At 35.6% G+C, this 19,083-nt stretch overlaps 2 protein-coding genes across 4 annotated transcripts in view; one reads left to right on the top strand and one right to left on the bottom strand.

Moving 5' to 3' along the window:
- The window catches only part of LOC126826797 (uncharacterized), a 52,485-nt gene extending 41,126 nt beyond the window's left edge, over nucleotides 1-11,359 (bottom strand). For both annotated transcript variants that reach the window (XM_050555879.1, XM_050555880.1), the window contains exon 1: nucleotides 11,252-11,359. The gene's annotated coding sequence lies outside the window, so the exon portion shown is untranslated. The remainder of the gene's footprint in view (nucleotides 1-11,251) is intronic.
- A 448-nt stretch (nucleotides 11,360-11,807) lies between these two features.
- LOC126826792 (uncharacterized) overlaps nucleotides 11,808-19,083 on the top strand; it is a 30,785-nt gene continuing 23,509 nt past the window's right edge. The window contains exon 1 of one of the 2 annotated variants that reach the window (XM_050555869.2): nucleotides 11,808-11,965. The gene's annotated coding sequence lies outside the window, so the exon portion shown is untranslated. The remainder of the gene's footprint in view (nucleotides 11,966-19,083) is intronic. The other variant, XM_050555870.2, reaches the window with a different exon arrangement.

Raw genomic sequence — 19,083 nt, 5'->3', positions numbered from 1 at the left:
ATTGGGCCTCACAAAATATAAGGCAAATATTATTTAGTCTTGGCTTTGCATACGTTTGGAATGTTACAAGCATAGGTTACATAAAGAATCACTTTATTGCACAATTCAAACAACGGTTAATAGACATAAGTGAACAAGAATGGTCAAGTAAACTTGCTGGAAGCGAAAGTCTTGTTCTGCTCCTAAACTGGGCTAATGAAGACGGGCATACGCCATACAGTGTGCTATGGGGGAAATTTTGCCCGGGCAGTGGCACTATCGCCTACTCTTATATCGAATTCCAACTGCCAAAGGATCTTTTACATGCATTCCAATGTATACACGGGACCTCCAGGCTAGCGAGCCAGCGTCTTACCCACTTAGACACGTGATCCCCCGATTTTGTACAAGAAAGCTACCTTAGTATATAGACTTGCTGTTCCATCACAAGAGGAACATAACAAGATTGAGGTTTATTCCAAAGAGTTCGAATTTCATGAAAATCGGTCAGAAACTGCCCGACAAAATGGCCGCGCCTCGTACACAAATAGTGTAAAGTATGTAATACCAAGATTGTGGACCTCTAGATGCTTTTTTCCGATTTTGCTGAAACTTGAAATGTATATTTATAACCACAAAGATTTCGGGGCTCTTGTCGATATTTACGCATATCGCAACGTAACTTCCATCCAGAGGTCACAATTTTTATCTGATTTTGAAATATATGTTTATAACCCAAAGATTCGGCTCTTGTCGATATTTGCGGTAATGGAACGTAACTTCCTGGATTATGCTCCCTGAATGTACGAAGAAAATCTCGTTTTTAGTTTGTGGTCCCTTTAGATGTCACTATTTTTATCCGATTATAAAAACCGTTCTCAAATATGATCGTTGCACCCTAATGACGGTTGAGTTAGAATTTTGTGAAAATCGCACCAAAACTGACCGACAAAAAGGCAACTACTAGTACGCAAATCACGTATACTTATGTTATACCAAGGTTGTGAACTCTATAGAGGTAAAGATTTTTATCCGATTTTGATGAAACTTGAAATTTATGTTTATATCCCACAGATCTCGGTTCTGTTCGATATTGTCATGAAACTTCGTGAATAATGGCCCTTGATTTTATCCGATTTTGATGAAACGTTTTATATTGTCGCATCTTGGACCGTAACATTCTGGATTGTAGCCCCTTAGTGTACGAAAAATCGCTTTTTAGCCTATTCGCTGTCAATCTCTTGCAAAATGTGGGCGTATCTTGCATGGCAACCGCTTGTTAATACACCTGGTGCACCCAAGCTCAATTATAATTATATTGCATAATAGAGCGAATATGGTTGAATACCCCACAATATTTATTTTAATAATACGGAGCAAGTTCAGTAGACTATGTACATATTATGTACGTGATGATGTTATTGTACTATAAGCTATGGTGTTATTTTCATAAAAAAGGGGAATCCCCCTTGATCTCCTGGGGACTGATCAAACATGTAGCTCTATAACTACAAGCTTTGACATATGTTTATTAATATAATAAAGATCAATGGCAACTCTTACATCTTCCTTGATCTTGTATTATATTGTATAGTCTGAATCTAGTTCAATATGGACTTCCTAGTTGGATTCTTGTAATGAGTATATACAATGCAATAACCTATTTACGAAATTGATTAGTTTTATTTGATTATTATATGTATAATGCAACAAACTAAGTAACCGATAATTTGTTAGAATATCAATGAATATCAAATAAAAGTAATTAATTAATTGTTCGTAAATAGCAGATTAAAACTGTATCTTAAAGGGCGTACAGCTCTAACTCAATAGTGTCCATGACAGTCGACATTAAAACACGAATTAGAATTCAGTATTTATCCATTTCACTTATTCAGAAGTGTGTAATTTTCTTTTTAATGAAATCACTAGCGGTTGACCTGTCGTAGCACGGGTATAGTCATGAATCGAAAGTGGTATTCCATCACCAACAGGCCTATGTTATTCCCCGGTCCGAACTACCCCTATTGTAACACTATCTTAGTGATAACAGATATCAGTTTAATAAATATATCACTAATTTACATGAGGTGTATAAAACAGCTACATGAATACAACAGGAACTGATATTAAACACAGATTAAACTACATCATGAACATAAACAATAACATCAACACGGTACATTAATATAGTATATGACTATATTTCAACCAATTCGCCCTTCTGCCTCGGCAGCAGCTGAACACGGATGAGCCCATTCGCCGGTCTCTGCCCCCCCCCCCCGCTCATCTCTCGTCTGCGTCTCCATTCTGTGTCTCTGCTAACTACAGGAAGCACAGGGTCTTTCTAACTGTGCAAATACTTTTTAATCAAGAACATTGCCACTACATGTGGAAATTATTACGTCCGTAATTAAATATGTGTAGTCGACAGTATATCTTATATCGTAGATCAATAACTTATGGGGTTCAATGAGTTCGCACATGTGGGGTTCAAATTGGTTCTATGCATTTAAATAACTACTTTACATATAATCTTAATATGATACGAGTTATGGAACACTTTGTCACACTACACTCCAAATTTCAGCCTTGGGGCATCCTTATTGTACCAGCCAACCTTTAACAGACACACAGACAAACTATTAGTATAGAGAGAGAAAGAGAGGAATGGGGTTTAACGTCGACTCGACATAAACTAGGTCATTTCGGGACTAACATATGGTTCAATTTTATTTCAATAATTCGCTTGCGCGTAGGGGTCTTTAGCAGTGAGATGAAGCCGGAGGACCCGGAGAAAACCCACAAGGCGACCCTACTCCTTGTCACGTACAACCGGGGAATCGAAACCACGTCAGTTGACTCAATAACAGACCTTATGATACAGCGCACACGTGCTAACCATTCGGCCAACCAACCTCCCAAATATTAGTATAGATATATCATCAAATCTGTAGGTTGGGATTCGAACTCGATATGAAGATCATTGCACTATTAAAACCAATTTATAACAGCTCCACAACCGGTGTGAATAGAGAGATTTTACTATATACAAAGGTCAGTTTTAATTTATATACTTTTTTTTATGATATACATGTATTATATGAACTACATAATGTATTCACAGTAAAATCAATGTACTGGAAACATTATTAAAGGCTCAATACCACTCTTATTGTAACTCTTATTATAGATATATCATCAAATCTGTAGGTTGGGATTCGAACTCGATATGAAGATCATTGCACTATTAAAACTACATTCAGTCTGTTGTCGAGAACAGTCGCATTATCGAGCTAAAGAATTCAACGAACCGTATCGATTTTCAAGTGGATATATTTAAAGCAAAATGAGTTATGATATAGCTGCATGGAGAGCAAATATCGGATCATACATACACAGAATTGCCAGAAGAAAACCCGGAACTAAAGTGATACGTTTAACGAACATGACACTTTCTCTTGTTTTTATCGTCAATCTACTGATGTTAATGGCCGGCGACATTGAATCAAACCCAGGTCCATCTACAAGACAAGCCCAGATCTCAACGACTGGTGAGTTAGTTTTAAAGAATAGCGGAGATAGTATTAAAGACCTTACTCAAATTGTTCTAGATTTAAAAGAAGAGATCGCTAGTCTCAGAGGGGAAGTGAGGGAACTAAATATTAAAGACGAAGTTATGACACTGAGAAATGAAGTAAGTCAAATTAAATCGGACACTGACTCATTCATGAGCAAAGTCGATGTAAATGAAAATCAAATGAGACAGAAAAATTTAATATTTTATGGGTTCGATGAAATCAAAGAAGGGTCAAGAGAAACTTGGGGTGATTGTGAAATCTTAATAAGAAAGTTTTTGTCAGAGAAATTAGGTGTAGATGGTGCAGAAGATGACAGTTCAGTTTCCATTGACCGTGTGCATCGAGTCGGAAAAAGAAATCAAAACTCCAGTCGACCGCGTCCGATTAAAGTTTTATTTCGCAGACTCAAAACAAGAGACATAATCCTAACTAAAGCCAGACAACTGCTCAAAGAATCAAGTGTGAGTGTTTCTGAAGATTTCACTAATAGAGTGAGATCAATTCGCAAAGGGTTAATACCGCATCTAAAAGAAGCCAAACGAAATAGTGATAACACTGTGTCACTGAAATCTGATAAACTAATTATTAATAGAAATGTGTTTACTTTCGACCTTGAAACGAAACAAATAATTCAACTCAACCAATAGCAACCAAGCAACAAAAAGCCACCACCCGACCACAAAGGTACTCTTAATATTGTTTCTTGGAATATTGAAGGACTATTATATAAACTTTCGAAATATGAGGATTTATGCTCCATAATAGAACAATATGATATAGTTAGTTTTGTGGAAACTTTTCAAAAAACCAATACAGAATTTTCACAAACGTTCCCCGGATACCACGCATATGACAGTATGAGAATATGTGGCTCTCGTAAATCTTCTGGGGGCGTACTCGTGCTCGTTAAGGATGCCCTGTCCATCTATACAAAAAGAATTCTGGTTCGCGACGATTTTGAAGAAATGGTATGGCTGCACATCAACACAAAAAAACTCGGACTGTCCAGAAATCTAATTTTAGGTTGCGTTTATGTCCCACCCGACAACTCCATCTTTTATGATGATAAAGATATCAATTGCAATATTACCACAATAGAATCAGCATTATTTTCTATTAAACAAATCTATGAAGATACAGATGTTGTCATAATGGGGGACATGAATGCCAGAACAGGAACGGGAGTTGACTTCGTCGAAAACGATAACGGTGCTCACATTCCTAGTTTGGAGGCTTGTTATGACATCATGCGCATAAACCACATTCCGACAGAAAAGATACCAACACGGCACAATTGTGATATGCAAATTAATAATTTCGGAAAACAACTGTTGGATTTGTGCTGTGAAAACAATGTGATAATTCTAAACGGTCGAATAACTCCCGATACTCGAGGTAACTTCACATATGTATCCCCAGGTTTTGCAATCACTATCGATTATGTTATTGTTAGTCCTAATCTGTTCCCTAATATAAGTACGTTTTCCGTTCTTGAAACAGACCTATCAAAACATTTCCCAGTGTTCTGTGAGCTAAAATTGTGTCCGAATGTTAAACCAACCACAACAAATTCATCGTCACATAGTCACATAGAATAAATGGAAACCAAGTTTTGCTGACCAATTTATATCAAACATTAATAGTGCAGAGTTCATACATAACCTAGATGACGTACTCCAGAAACTCGATACAGACATGGAAACCTCGGTCAAACATCTAAATGAAGCACTATTGTCTGTCGGTGATAAGTCGCAAATGCGGATTGGAAAAGAGCCGGACCATCGTAAACAGCCACCATGGTTTGATACCAGCCTTATTAGCCTCAAGAAAACAAAATGTGATAGATTGAATTTATTCCGCATCACAAATAATCAGTATGACCTCGATAAATATCTCGAATCTAAATTATCATTCCAGCAAGAGTGTGCAACGAAAAAAGACCTCTATCACAAGTCAGTGTTAGACGAACTATGCGACGAAAAAGATTCGGTTAAATTTTGGTCGAATGTAAAATATCTCCTAAATAAGTCTTGTGAACATAAACCCGATATTAACATCGACGAATGGTACAATCACTTTAATAATTTATTAAATCCCATTGTAGAACAAAGTGATGAACTGTTTAATGACCATGTATCTGATGATGTCAATAGCGCAGATTATGAAACCGATATAACTTTTTGTGACAAACTTAACCGTGATATTACACATCACGAAATATCTTGCGCAATATCAAAACTGAAAGGTGGTAAAGCGGCCGGCGAGGACCTGATACCACCAGAATTCTATAAATATGCCTCTGGTCAACTGTTACCAGTACTATACAAGCTTTTCAATAGCATATTTAACAGTGGAACATTTCCAACGTCCTGGCCGACAAGCATTATCCACCCCATACATAAAAAGGTAACCGGGACACCCCCGAAAATTATCGTGGAATCTCCTTAATTGATATAGTATCGAAGATATTGTGTTCTATTCTAAACAAAAGGCTGGTTGAATGGTCTGATGAAAACCAATTACTTGTTGAAGAACAAGCTGGTTTTCGTCGTGGCTACTCCACTGTTGATAATATGTTTGTTCTTAATTCTATTGTTCAGAAATATTTATCTAAATCCAAAAATGGAGTCCTATATTGCTGCTTCATCGATTTCTCTACTGCCTTTGATTTAATCCAAAGATCAAAACTGTTTTACTTACTTATCAAAAATGGCATGCACGGACGAATGTATAATTTGTTATATAATATGTATAAATGTACAATTTCAAAAGTAAGAGCTGGTGGAACCTGTTCTGAAGAGTTTGAATGCTTCAGTGGGGTGAAACAGGGATGCATACTCAGTCCCTGGTTATTTGGAATTTATATAAACGAGCTTGCACTCATGTTGAGATCTGACTGTAGATCTGGCATATTTATAAACCAATGTGTCGAAGATGTATTTATCCTGCTTTTCGCAGATGATATCTCACTGGTTGCAGATACCATAGGTGGACTTCAGAACAGACTTGATATACTTGATACATATTGTTCGAAATGGAACATGAAAGTAAACTTAGTTAAATCTCAAGTTGTAGTTTTTAAGAACGGGGGTATTTTGTCAAAACATGAAAAATGGTACTACCAAGGTAACCTTATTGATGTTGTCAGCCATTACAAATATTTGGGTATTATATTTTCAAATAGACTCAAGTGGAATCTTTGTTGTAAAACCCTATCTCTGCAAGCAACCAAGGCATTAAATTGTATAAAATTATGTATATCTAAACTTGGTCAACGTAATGTTAAAATTGCGTTTAAACTGTTCGATTCTATGGTTGGTCCAATATTATATTATGGTGCAGAAATATGGGGAACTGAACTTAAACCTGATATAGAAAATGTGCAAAACAAATTCTGCAAATGGCTCTTGTGTACAGGAATGAAAACTACAAACGCCATTGCAAGAGCAGAATGTGGTAGACTAGAGTTATATGTAAATTATGTCATTAAACCTATCAAATATTTTCTTACTATTCAAAGTATGAGCGACAATAGATTGCCAAAATTATGTTACCGGATGCTATACGAACACGATTTGCATGGTAGGTTAAATTGGTGCTCATCTGTACGTGTTATACTATTTAGTTCTGGTTTTGGTCATGTGTGGATGCAGCAGGGTGTAGGGGACGTTAAACAGTTTCTGACATGCTTTAGGCAACGGATTAGAGATATAAATTTCCAAAACTGGCAAACTTATATATCCCAATCCCCTCGCTGTGAATTCTACCACAAGATCAAATCTAGTATGTATTCTGAATCGTATTTATCTAGTTCACTATCTCATAAACTTCGTTTTTGTCTTGCTAATTTAAGGTGCTCAACTCACCATCTAGAGATTGAACAAGGCCGCCATCATAATGTTACTAGAGAGGAGCGAATATGTTCAATTTGTAACAGGAAACAATTAGGAAACGAACTACATTTTATATTATTCTGTCCTATACTTAAAGATCTTAGAGCCAATTTCCTACCCACATGGCTAACAAAACACCCTACCGAAGAAAACGCTATCAAATTGTTTAAATGTCAAGACTCAAGCATAGTTCGTTCTCTGTCCATTTATATATGTAAGGCGATGGAACTAAGATCAGAAATCCTGCAACCATAGTGCTCTTTGATAATGCTCTGCATAAAGATAATTATATATACATATTAATTTATATCGAATTATTTTGTAAATTATATTGTTTGTACAAATAGCATGTATGTTTTTGATACTGTAGGCATATTGCCTCAAAGTAACCGAATAAAGAATTAGATAATAAAGATTAAAACCAATTTATAACAGCCCCACAACCGGTGTGAATAATATGTCCCAATCTTTATTCTGGTCAACAAATTGTACTATTTTAGAATATTTCAATTAATTGATGATACTAATTTCATCTTAACACACCTTATTTAAAAATTTTGAAAAATTCAACATAATGGTTTTAAACGTCTAACGTAAACCTTTTCAAGTGAAACTTCGATTTAAAAATATTTTCGAACCCTCTGGACAAGTAAAATAGGATGTAATGGATAATTTACACAACAGGTAGGACACTTAAACATCTAGTACATAGATAGAGATATTATTTATTTTCTGGAGCGTTCAAGTCAGCAAGAGTGTTATTGTCCCTTTAAAAGATGTAAATTGCATGTAAAATGTTGATATATTGTAACTTGCATGCATAGCTGATTATTGTGTTTTTAAAAGTAGATAAATATTATAAAATAAATGCACTGGAAACTTGACTAAAATTTGTACAATGTATGTAAAATGTTAATATGCTGCATTTTGTATGCATATCGGAGAATTATTGTGTTATAAAATTACATAAATATAATAAAATAAATGAACTGGAAACATATTTAAAAACTGCATAATATATGTCTGACTTAAATGCACCACGGCCAGGGAAGCTTGAGCTGTTATGGGCACACTTCGCAACCACCAACGAGGACAGACTAAACTACTATACTATCTTCATCAATGGGATTGTTCTATTACAGACGAAAACAACCGAATTAATACAAAACGCTACTGCGGACCAGTCCAGTATAGGAACTTATTTCCTAAGTCCTGATTGTACCTGGATTATTACCAGGACACCCATCTATATTACAGTGGCTATTCACTCCCAAATATGCCCATGACTGTCCTGCCCCTACAGTAAACATAACAATTATAAACAATGTTGGCTTCTTAAACATGCATTATGCAAGAGCAAAATCTGCTTATTACAGATCTTTCTTTAGGCCTGAAATGTTATCTAAATTATCAATTAGACATTAATTAACTTATCCAGACCATAATAAACTCTCGATGTCAAGGCTAGCCTTCGATGTTGGCTGGATTAGATTCCTATATGCCGCTTAACGGCCATCAAAACAGTGGATAATCGAGACTATGCTGTTTATATTAATGATTTTAGTAATGATGACCGAGACTATGCGAAAATTTCACCCGCTTCGTTCTCGGCTCATAGTGGATCAATTTGACTGAAATTTTCAGCAAATTACCTTTACACTATCTAGTTTTTAACTATTATAGCGAAAACTGCCATCTCTTTATCTTATCTCCCATAATGTATCTTTAAGTTGCTTCAAGAAAAACTTCTGGGATAAAAGGCTTGGAAACTTAAACTTTATTAGTGTCATAGTTGATCAATTCGATTAAAATACAGATCCATATTTCATTTCGTAATTTTTTATACTTTCGATGGCCTACACATGAAGATCTGTAAAAGGTCGCGTCAGAGGTCGTACGAACGGCTTTTGACCCTATGACGCCAGATATTGATTAATTAATCAGCGTTCCCGTTTCTAGTGGTTTACCCACAGTTCCATGCATCGCAAGCCAAGGCGTCGCCGCAACAGATAGTTTCATTGGCTAATCCAGAACGCCATCCAGAACGCAGGTGATATCCTTCATTTGCATATGAAAATTGATGCTGTGCGAAGGATGCTATGAAGGACAAATGGGATGTGGCAGAGCGCAAATGTAAAATGTAATGAGAGAAATGTAAAATGTAGAAAGAATTTTCTCACAAAACATTTTTCATTTGACACTTAACATTTGACGTTTTACATTTAACTCTTGCTTTAGAGGTATTTTGACTTTATCATTACCGGTATTACGACTTTGTACATTGTACTTTTTACATATAATCAATGGAAAAGACATTGTAGCAGAGCATTTAATATTAGCAGCGATACGCTTCCATAAAACCCCATTTCATTTAAAAATAATGAATTATTTTACGTATTTTCTTTTTTTTTTTTTTGTCGTGTGTAGTGATGACGTGCAGTCTAGTTATTTTACATGGCTACTATCAGCCGCCATATCTGTACCCCACCCTATATAAGAAGCATTATGTAAGATTTAAATAAGAAATCAGCAGTTTTGTTATAATAGTTCAGAAATAGATAATGCAAAATGAATGCATTGAAAATTTCATTCAAATTAGTTTAAGACTATTTGAGGCTATGTCTCGACTATCAAGGGGGGGGGGGGGGGTACGTCCCCGCGACACAAAACTAGGTAATTTCGGGACTAACATATGTATCAATTTTTATTTCAATAATTCGCTTGCGCGTAAGGGGTCTTTAGCAGGGGGGGGGGGCGGAGGACAAGGAGAAAACACACAAGGTTGGACAGGCAACCCTACTCCTTGTCACGTACAACCGGGGAATCGAAACCATGCCAGTTGACTCGATGGCAGTCTTGGCAGACCTTATGATACAACGCACACGAGCTAACCATTCGGCCATCCAACCCTCAAAGAAGACCACGAACAACAAGATAAGTATCACTTGGGACCCGGTTCTCGGTCCTAAAAAAAGACCTTGACAGTAATGGATAAATGTGATGGTCCTTGGCATATCTTCCGGGGGTCACGGTGGCTAAATGGGTAAGACGCTGGCTCGCTAGCCTGGAGGTCGTGTGTTCGATCCCTGCATTGGCCAAGAAAGTTCATCCAGATTATCCGGCGTGCAGGACGGAGAGCCTGACAAGGAAAGCTGTCTAGTCGTTCGGATGGGACGAAAAACAGAGGTCCCGTGTACACATTGGCGTGCACGTAAAAGATCCCTTGACAGTTCCCTCATAGCACACTGTATGGCGTATGCCCGTCTTCATTAGCCCCGATCGGAGCAGAACAGTAGGACGTTAAACCTTATTTCATTTCATTTCTGTGTGGTTTACTATTCCTTAACACTGCACGGCATTTAACACCGTAAACCGTGAATATAAGAGACACACGCCAACACGAGATTTCATCTACATTTATAAACCGTAAAAAAAAACCGCTTATTGAAAGTTACTGGAACGTAAATACTGATTTTAACTTTCTTTAACAATTGAAGAAAGGAAAGCATATGCATTTCAATATCGAGAACACTATACACACGGATTAGAAAAATAAAGTATACAATACAGATTCCCAAATATGTACATTATCTTCTGTTTATGATCACTTGCGCTTCATAATTTCACGTAATAAATGCGACAATGTCTTTTAATATCTAACATATGACATCCAGGTGAACAACAAAATTATGATAAACTATCACCCTTGAAGCTTATAGCTCCCAGATAAGATGCCAACATCAATTATAATGTTACAGCGTGAAATTATGTTTTATCATAGAGTAAATTCGAACTTACCATCTGCTGGACTATATTCTATCGGAGAAAATTCTAAAACTATTACATCCGTAATTTTAATATATGTTACTATTAATATCTTGTCCTTTGAGTTTCTTTTCAATGAGGTGGTGTGTGTAATTTGATAGTATGCGAAGGTATGTAGACTTTATTGACAAGACCGTATAAAACCGAAAAAAATCACGATTAGGATAAATTATCAGAGAGTCTGTTGGTTCGTCATGAAATTAAAATTCATCGATTATTTGTGTGGATTTCGTATAATTTCGAACTGCAGTAGATTAAGATATAATATGTTGACACTTATAATAAAATAAAAGAGACACCATCTTCCACGAAATTTTTCTATAATTTGAACCGACAGTCGCCATATTCGAAATTTTACGCCTGAATAAACCACTGCACGTCTGGGTAGGCAAAGCTAACCCTACTTACAGCAAAACATAGGCATTGTAGCAGCACAACGATTAGATCAGGAAGAGGCGGGGACTTCTTACCAAGAAAATGTTATTAGCACGTTAGAGGTCATAAACGTGAACACTCAAATCAATACAAATGATAGTTCAAAACAGTATGGCCTTTAACCCGTTAATGTGACGTCACATATTATATACATGTGCATTAATAAGGGGTTCCTTCGACGTGTGTTGACAGAGTCGTACAATGTAGACCTAGTGTAAAGACAGTGTTTCATGGATTGACCGTAAATAAAAGGTATGCATTATTTTCACATAATATTGGCTTAACTTGAATTAATACAAAACACCTTATGCTTAAATCTTCCATATACCGTTATATATTAACATAATTTTGGAAACATTTCTGAATTCTTTTATTATTGTTTTTTTTTCATATTTTACGAGGTCTGATCTTCTTTCATTTTCAATTTATATTATGAATCATTTATGCCCTATGTGAACAATGCTTAGTTAGTTTATCATGACTGCTTCGTGGGTTTTGTCCGAGTCCTCCGGTTTCCTCCCACTGCTAAAGAAAGACTCCTACGCGCAAGCGAATTATTGAAATAAAATTGAACCATGTGTTAGTCCCGAAATGAACTAGTTAGTGTCGAGTGGACGTTAAACATCCATATCTCTTTCTCTCTCTCTCTCTCTCTCTCTCTCTCTCTCTCTCTCTCTCTCTCAAATTTAGGGTAATTTTTTTTAGAAGATTCTGATTACTTATGGACTTTAGTGATTGTATGTGAATTAAAGGTTCAATACCACTCTTGTTGTAACTGAATAATATGTCCCAATCTTTATTCTGGTCAACAAATTGTACTATTTTAGAATATTTCAATTAATTGATGATACAAATTTCATCTTAACACACCTTATTTAAAAATTTTGAAAAATTCAACATAATGGTTTGAAACGTCTAACGTAAACCTTTTCAAATGAAACTTCGATTTAAAAATATTTTCGAACCCTCTGGATGTGATGGATAATTTACACAACAGGTAGGACACTTAAACATCTAGTACTTAGATAGAGATATTATTTATTTTCTGGAGCTTTCAAGCCAGCAAGAAATTATCTTTTTGAAAAGAGTTATGGACTTTAGAGGTTGTATGTGAATTAAAGAAATTATCTTTGATCACTATAGACAAATTGTACGACCAAAGTCCGTAAAACTTTAATCATTATAAATAATTTGTGGCTATGTGTGAACTAAAACCAGAAGCGTTTGGATGCCGAGAAAGTTCCTACAGAGACTTTCAGGGGCGGATCCAGAAGGGGGTGGGGGTCCAAACCCCACCCTGCTCAGCTACATAAAAAAAATTGAATGCCTTGCATCAATGAAATTAAATCACAATGTGTTCCTACATCATTACAAAAATGAGTTCTCTCTTTAAAAAGCTCAATTTGTATGCCTATGTAATTTAGAGACGATGATGACAGATTTCCTTAACAGGAACCTGGCAAACCCCCTCCTGCAAAAATTCCTGGATCCGCCCCTGACTTTCCAGTCTGGTATCTTTGTGGCAGTGGCACAGTTATTTTCAAGGAAAAGCACCTAGTTCTATTAATGGTACGAAAACCCAAGGCCCCGTGTATTACCATTGGTCTTATCTGTTCGTCAATCCGTTTCCAATGAGATAGAGAGAGAAATGGGGTTTAACGTCCACTCGACACAAACTATGTGATTTCGGGACTAACACATGGTTCAATTTTATTTTAATAATTCGCTTGCGCATAGGGGTCTTTCTTTAGCAGTGGGAGGAAACCGGAAGACCAGGAGATAACCCACGAGGTTGGACCTTTTCCAATGAATAAAATATTACAATACAATGAAGATTTTCTGATATTTGCCAATCGAAATTAAACCGTAGCTCGAATGTCGCGGAATAATGTATCTCATAAGACACTGCATGACGTATGTCCCTTTTCATTCGTGCAGAAAGGTGACACTTGAAGCCCTATTTCATTTCTTTATTCTAACGAGTGTTAAATAAACATGGTTGGGTAGTTATAAAGCTATCTAGCGGAGTGTTACGACATGACAATATAACGAGAAGTGAAACAACATAATGAATTAGTGGAGGAAGTAAAAAAATAGGTTTTGAGATATAAACGTGCTGTCAAGAAATAGATACCAAACGGATACGTTTACATCCCGCGTACAAGCGACTGTATACTAAACCAAACGCGATCACCGGACCAGAGAAATACCTTTGAGAGAGCGAGAGAGAGAGAGAGAGAGAGAGGCGTAACACACTCACTAGGTCATTATGGGACTAACGGATGCTACAATTTGATTTCAATAATTTTTATGCGCGTAGCGGCCTTTAGTAGTAGGAGGGGGGGGGGTGCAGGGAACTAAAAAAAAACCAAACCCCAAGGACATTTAGCAGGCGACCCTACTCCTTGTCATTTTGTAAACGATACCTAGTATTTTAAAACAATGGTAAAAAGCCCCCCCCCCCCCCTCAGTATTTCGTAAACAATTACTGCACTTTCCACACATAAGCAAACTGATCAAGAGTAAATATTTAGGGAGTTAAAGTGACCCCCCCCCCCCATTCTCCCACCCAACCCGTAAATCATATATTATTTATATGATTATTTTGAATTACTACAATATTATTTCAATTGAGTATTCTTTAATACACAACACCCGAAGCATTTTCTTTAAATTAATGATTATTAAAGAAATATTGAAATTGTCGGCACATAGAGGATATACAGTTCTTGCGACATCCAAACAGCATAATATCATCTATATGTCCTTGATATCCGACACTACCCCCACGAACTCATTCAGGTGTGACCGCTACTGTTGTATACTTAATCTTACCTTAAGACTCAATGCTCGACTGATTCACTTAAAGTTGCCGAACTTTTTAATGATTGGATACAAATTAAAATAAACAGGATGCAGGACCTCTTAAAATAGAACCTTGACAGCCGTATACAAAAATATTTTTTTAAAAAATAAATTCTATTGAGAAGACGGAATTGTACAAGGCACACCCGTTATTCCCTTTTGATTTTTAAACACTATCAATGACAACGGGACTGAGAAGCGTGATATGAAGAGTAAAACACCCGACTATACTGCAGTGCTGTCAGTTGCGCAATCGTCTTTGTTTGTCGCTAAAACAGTAGCTAAATTAACCAAAACATCAAACACTGTTATGTTAAACACTAGCGCGAAAATAACTAAAACAAGGTTAATTAAAACACGAACGAAAATAATAAACAATGTTGATTAAAACATTAGCGAAAATAACTAAAATATTAAACAATGTCAGTTAAAACACTATTGAAAATAACTAAAATATTAAACAATGTTGGTTAAAACATTAGCGGATATAACTAAAATATTAAACAAAGTCAGTTAAAACACTAGCGAAAATAACCAAAATATTAAACAATGTCAGTTAGAAGGTTAACGAAAAAAACTAAATTATTAAACAATGTCAGTTAAAAGACTAGCGAAAATAACTAAAATATTAAACAATGTCAGTTAAAAGGTTAACGAAAATAACTAAATTATTAAACAATGTCAGTTAAAACACTAGTGAAAATAACTAAAATATTAAACCATGTCAGTTAAAAGGTTAACGAAAATAATTAATTTTAACCATTACCAAAATTACCAAAAACACTAAACCATTCGAAAATCGTTTTTTTAACATTCTTGTTCCATATCAACATTCAGGTGTACAAAATAATACACATGATAATTTCCAAAACATGAAACTGTTCATATCTCTGACCTCTATTCAAATGTTTTTTAGGGTCAAGTTTTATGATTTTCTAGGTCATTATAACAATGTTTCCCATATTATTCAACGTCATTGAGTGATGTCTATGATATTTTAAACCCTTGTAAATATTTGTTCTACGTGCATGGTTATAATTTCATATTATATTCTGTAAATAATTACACCACACGAGCTCTGTGTCAGGTTACCCACCTCATGTAGCACATAGCCGATAGTGACTTATACTGATATGACATTATGTAAGATTTAGATAAAGAACTAGCCATTCTTGCTATTCGAAGATAGATAATGTAAAATGAATAATTTGAAAATTTCATTCAAATTACTCTATTGCGAGCGAAGATATTAGCCTCCTTTGAAGGTTGACAAGGCGTGTGCAATAATTTCAACCACCGTACTGGTTGTTCGAAGCTAAGTCTCGCTCCTCCATTTTTAGCTTAAATCAAAATATGGCTGAACCGTTCTAATCTATTTAATTTCGGAGAAATCCGATGCCACCGAGAGTTGATCATGGCCTGGATAAGTTAATTAATGTCTAATTAATAATTTAAAAAACTTTTCAGGCCTAAAGAAAGACCTGCAATAGGCAGATTTAGCCTATTAGTTAGTTTTCATTTTGACTGACGTTTGTATCGCCACACGCCAAGGACTGCGTAGATAGCACATTGGACGTTTATGACTGGCCCCCGGATTCACTCGCTTGATATATACGTTTGTAGTTTACTGTATGAATTAATATATGTGTATTATGTGCGTCGTCTTGTCCTTGGGTTAGCCTTGTGTAATTGTTTATGCGTGGTGTGGTCCTCCTGCAATTACTGATAGGAATACGAGCCACACCACGAGATGTATATCCTCCTTCATTCTCCCGATTTAATCGCATTTTCTTTCTCAAAGACAAAACAATTCTTCCTTGACTCAAATAAGAGAAAGTCGCCGCTATTGAACCGGAATTTGATTGTTAAGAGGACACTAGGTTCTAAATATCTTTGTTAAAAATGTCGATAGTCATTGTTCGCTGCTTAATGATCCACACTAATATGTACTCAAATTAATTATTTAACATTTAATTAAAGATACATTAGTTAAGAGTTTAATAAAGAGTTTGTCATTCTTGCTATAATAATTCAAAAATAGATGATAAAAAAAGAAAATATTCAAGTTATCATTGTTTGTAGTTTCGACAAGATGCGTGCACAGTGGTAACCAGGGCACTGGTATAATCGGGACTTAGCCTCGCTTTCCCATGTTTAAATTAAATTTTTAAATGGCGAACCGTTTTAATCTAGTTAAAATCTTGAGTATCCGATGCCATCGAGAGTCGATTATGGTCTTGTTTTGTTAGTAAATGTCTAATTAATAATTTAGATAACATTTCAGGCCTAAAGAAAGACCTGCAATAGGCAGATTTAGCGCTTGCATAATGTTTGTTTAAGAACACAAAACCCAAATAAAAACGGTAGATAATCTCCTGGTTAGAATTCCATCTGATCAGAAGATTTTTACTTATAGGTGACACCGACTTCTCTATATCGTCTATAGGAACTAGGAGATGCCAAATATTGAGAATTTTTTTAATTCATCAAATGTTTATCAATACTAATGCTAGGTCCCCACTATCACGATTCGGTCTACGATTGAAATCGTGGTGATCCTATCAAGTCTCATCATATATGGATATCAATCGTAGAAACCGTGTTGATCGTATCGAAAAGTATCCGATCGTGGACTCAACAGAGACAATGCTATCGTAACGCATCGCACGACAGTGCGAACCTAGAATTAACACAATTGAATCATTGTTGATTCACAATCTGATTAAAATACAGTTCTATATTTCGTTTCGTTTATTTTTATACTTTCGATGGCCTACACTACACGAAGATCTGACAAATTATAGCGATAGGTCACGTCAGTTGTCAAAATACAGACTTTTGATCTATGACGTCAGACATTTGATTAACCAATCAGCATTGATTTTACTAGTGGATTACCCACAGTTCCGGGCAAAAAAGGTCAAACACTCGATTCGACAGACCATTTGATTGGCTGACCCCTCATTTCAAGCAGAACACGAGTTAAATAACAAGTCTTCCAGATCCAAGTGTTGTAAAGACAAGTAAAACGAAATTTTGAACTATAAAAACGAAACGAAATAGGATCTGTGTTTTAACCAGATTGTGTTGATTCATATAATTTTATAAATTCACATTTTACAGTATTGTAGTTTGTAAGAGATTCAAGACTCCTAAATGACGGCTTTAAAACTGTTCCATGCAAACTTTGTATGTTTTTCAAACATTAACTGCAGAGTTATTTATTATTTGCACGTATTCACAAATTTTTAAAATTTCTACAATATCAATTATAAGGTGATTCATTATTCACACGTATTCGCATTGAAGTGTGTGTGCAGCAATACTAACAACCTGGGGACTACCGGCTCCTGTTTGCACCTGGTTAATAAATTGACGCGATTATTTATCAACATAAGCAGTGATATGTACATGTTAGTTTAACGTAAGAGTTCAGTGGTGAATTATGCTACATGGCTTTTAGTATCAGACAGAGAGCGACACCGAGATATTCAAATATCAAATAAAAAAGTCAATAAATATGACTACCGTCGTTTCAATAGACGTGATGAAAAGGAGGTTTTGGCAAAAGCACACATACCGATTTGTGTGGCGTGACGAGAGTTTTTTTTTATATTTTTTTTCAAAAAATAAAAAAAAACATATGAAGACAGACAGAAAAAAATATATGCCTTAGACTAATTATGATAACGTCCATTGTACTGAGCGTTAACAATTTCAGTCAGTATACCGTATTAAAAATAAAGAAACTTTTCGATTGATTTAAAGGGCTGGAGAAAAAGATAAGCTCAAAATACCGTCAAGTGTGTTAGACCCCCAAATAGTAGTAGCTATTTCATTTATTAACCGTTTAAAAAGTAAACTTTTTCGATTATCATTAACGCTATACCTAATTATAGTGTCAATCCGTCTGTCTGTCAATCCCCGCGTACATACATGTAGATAGAGTTGTGTCCCTTAGTTTAAAATGTTGTGACGTGGATAATGGATGGGGTTTTAGAACTTGTAGAACATGATAAGTAGGCTACGATGTCTCACCACAGCATTGCGAAGATAACATATTAATTCAAGATCGTCAAATCCCAGAGAATTTAATATTTGTTTTAACAAATAAAATAATCCCTTAATTACCGCCTTAATTCAATGTTCATATCCACACGCACTTGTTTTATTTATTTTTCATTGGGCTGTTATTTCAAGGTGGAATACGTCGCAATTTGGCGTCGCCATAACGAAAAGTGAGTCAACCACAGTTATATTATGCGCATTCAAATATTATGAGCTATATTCGAAAATGTAAATATCATAGTAATGGCTTCAAAATGGCTTTTTGATGACATTGCATAGATATCTGCTCTCCTAGTATCACATTGTAGAATTCAATGCGCGACTATATTAGTAAATGTTTGAAAGGTACAACAAAAACAACAAAAAGAATGGAATGACCCCCTTGAACATACGTCTATCTAGAAAGTCCATTACCAGAAACACATACGACGTATTAA

Source organism: Patella vulgata, chromosome 7, assembly GCF_932274485.2.
Source record: "Patella vulgata chromosome 7, xgPatVulg1.2, whole genome shotgun sequence".
NCBI classification, from domain to species: domain Eukaryota; kingdom Metazoa; phylum Mollusca; class Gastropoda; family Patellidae; genus Patella; species Patella vulgata.
This window is presented reverse-complemented; position numbering and strand designations above follow the sequence as displayed.